Genomic DNA, 3693 nt, shown 5'->3' with positions numbered 1-3693 from the left:
ACAATCTCATGGTCTAAGGAAATGATACTTGACATTAGAAAAGCTTTAGCATACGAACTACATGATCTTGTGCTAGGCTTAGGATTGGGTCTTGTCCATCACATCATTCTCCTAATGATGTGATCCCGTTATCAATGACATCCAATGTCCATGGTCAGGAAACCGTAACCATCTATTGATCAACGAGCTAGTCAACTAGAGGCTTACTAGGGACATGGTGTTGTCTATGTATCCACACATGTATCTGAGTTTCCTATCAATACAATTCTAGCATGGATAATAAACGATTATCATGAACAAGGAAATATAATAATAATCAATTTATTATTGCCTCTAGGGCATATTTCCAACAGTCTCCCACTTGCACTAGAGTCAATAATCCAGTTCACATCGATATGTGATTAACACTCAAGGTCACATCCCCATGTGACTAACACCCAAAGAGTTTACTAGAGTCAATAATCTAGTTCACATTACCATGTGATTAACACTCGATGAGTTCTGGGTTTGATCATGTTTTGCTTGTGAGAGAGGTTTTAGTCAATGGGTCTGCAACATTCAGATCCGTATGCACTTCGCAAATCTCTATGTCATCTTGTAGATGCAGCTACTACGCTATATTTGGAGCTATTCCAAATAACTGTTCTACTATACGAATCCAGTTTACTACTCAGAATAATCTGGATTAGTGTCAAAGTTTGCATCGGTGTAACCCTTTACGACGAACTCTTTTACCACCTCCATAATCGAGAAAATTCCTTAGTCCACTAGTTACTAAGGATAACTTTGACCGCTGTCCTGTGATCCATTCTTGCATCACTCTTGTACCCCTTGACTGACTCATGGCAAGGCACACTTCAGGTGCGGTACACAACATAGCATACTGTAGAGAGCCTATGATAAAAGCATAGGGGACGACCTTCGTCCTTCCTCTTTCTTCTGCCGTGGTCGAGCTTTAAGTCTTAACTTCATACCTTACAACTCAGGCAAGAACTCCTTCTTTGACTGATCCATCTTGAACACCTTCAAGATCATGTCAAGGTATGTGCTCATTTGAAAGTACCATTAAGCGTTTTGATCTATTCTTATATATCTTGATGCTCAATGTTCAAGTAGCTTAATCCAGGCTTTCCATTGAAAAACACTTTCCAAATAACCCTATATGCTTTCCAGAAATTCTACGTCATTTCTGATTAACAACATGTCAACAACATATATTCATCAGAAATTCTATAGTGCTCCCACTCACTTCTTTGGAAATACAAGTTTCTCATAAACTTTGTATACACCCAAAACTTTGATCATCTTATCAAAGCATACATCCCAACTCCGAGATGCTTACTCCAGTCCTTAGAAGGATTGCTGGAGCTTTGCATACTTATTAGCATCTTTCAGGATTAACAAAACCTTCCGGTTGTATCACATACAACCTTTCCTCAAAAATCGTCGAGGAAACAATGGTTCTTGGCATCCTATCTGCAAGATTTCACAAATAATGCAGTAAACGCTAATATAATTCCAACAGACTCTTAGCATCGCTACGAGTGAGAAAGTCTCATCGTAGTCAACTCCTTGAACTTGTCGGAAAACATCTTAACGACAAGCGAGCTTTTTAATGGTGACATTTACCATCATTGTCCGTCTTCCTTTTAAAATCCATATGTACTCAATAGCCTTACGACCATCGAGCCGTTCTGCCAAAGTCTACACTTTGTTTTCATACATGGATCCTCTCTCGGATTTTATGGCCTCGAGCCATTTATCGAAATCCGGGCCCACCATCGCTTCTCCATAGCTCGTAGGTTCATTGTTGTCTAGCAACATGACTTCCAAGACAGGATTACGTACCACTCTGAAGTAGTACGCATCATTGTCATCCCACGAGGTTTGGTACTGACTTGATCTGAAGTTTCATGATCACTATCATAAGCTTCCACTTCAATTGGTGTAGGTGCCACAGGAACAACTTCCTGTGCCCTGCCACACACTAGTTGAAGAGATGGTTCAATAACCTCATCAAGTCTCCACCATCCTCCCACTCAATTCTTTCGAGATAAACTTTTCCTCGAGAAAGGACCTGATTCAAGAAACAATCCCTTATTGCTTTCGGATCTGAGATAGGAGGTATACCCAACTATTTTTGGGTGTCCTATGAATATGTATTTATCCGCTTTGGGTTCGAGCTTATCGGCCTGAAACTTTTTCACATAAGCGTCGCAGCCCCAAACTTTTAAGAAATGACAGTTTAGGTTTCTCTAAACCATAGTTCATATGGTGTCATCTCATCGGAATTATGTGGTGCCCCTTTTAAAGTGAATGTGGTTGTCTCTAATGCCTAACCCATAAACTATTGTGGTAATTCGATAAGAGACATCATGGTATGCATCATATCCAATAGGGTGCAGTTATGATGTTCGGACACACCATCACACTATGGTGTTCCAGGCTGTATTAGTTGTGAAACAATTTCCACAATGTCTTAATTCTGTGCCAAACTCGTAATTCAGATATTCATCTCTATGATCATATCATAGATATTTTATCCTCTTGTCATGACGATCTTTCAACTTCACCCTGAAATTACTTAAACCTTTCAATAATTTAGACTCGTGATTCATCAAGTAAATATACTCAACATCTACTCAAATCATCTGTGAAGTAAGAACATAACGATATCCACTACATGCCTCAGCACTCATTGGATTGCACACATCAAAATGTATTACTTCCAACAAGTTGCTTTCTATTTCCATTTTACTGAAAACGAGGCTTTCAGTCATCTTGCCCATGTGGTATGATTTGCATGTCTCAAGTGATTCAAAATCAAGTGAGTCCAAACGGTCCATTTGCATGGAGTTTCTTCATGCATATACACCAATAGACATGGTTCGCATGTCTCAAACTTTTCAAAAATGAGTGAGTCCAAAGATCCATCAACATGGAGCCTCTTCATGCGTTTTATACCGATATGACTTAAGTGGCAGTGCCACAAGTAGGTGGTACTATCATTACTATCTTATATCTTTTGGCATGAACATGTGTATCACTACGATCGAGATTCATTTTAGGCATAAGACCATTCATTTCAGGTGCAAGACCATTGAAGGTATTATTCAAATAAACAGAGTAACCGTTATTCTCCTTAAATGAATAACCGTATTGCGATAGACATAATCCAATCATGTCTATGCTCAACGCAAACACCAATCTCGATGGTAGAGGGAGCGTGCGATGCTTGATCATATCAACATTGGAAACACTTCCAACACATATCGTCAGCTCACCTTTAGCTAGTCTCTGTTTATTTTGTAGCTTTTATTTCGAGTTACTAACACTTAGCAACCGAACCGGTATCTAATACCCTGGTGCTACTAGGAGTACTAGTAAAGTACACATTAACACAATGTATATCCAATATACTTCTATCGACTTTGCCAGCCTTCTCATCTACCAAGTATCTAGGGTAATTCTGCTCCAGTGGCTGTTCCCCTTATTACAGAAGCACTTAGTCTCGGGTTTGGGTTCAACTTTGGGTTTCTTCACTAGAGCAGCAGCTGATTTGCCGTTTCATGAAGTATCCCTTCTTGCCCTTGCCCTTCTTGAAACTAGTGGTTTCACCAACCATCAACAATTGATGCTCCTTCTTGATTTCTACTTTTGTGGTGTCAAACATCGCGAATATCTCAAGGATCA

Source organism: Triticum urartu, chromosome 1A, assembly GCF_056163025.1.
Source record: "Triticum urartu cultivar PI428250 chromosome 1A, HENAU_Tu73, whole genome shotgun sequence".
Classification (NCBI taxonomy): Eukaryota; Viridiplantae; Streptophyta; class Magnoliopsida; order Poales; family Poaceae; genus Triticum; species Triticum urartu.
This window is presented reverse-complemented; position numbering follows the sequence as displayed.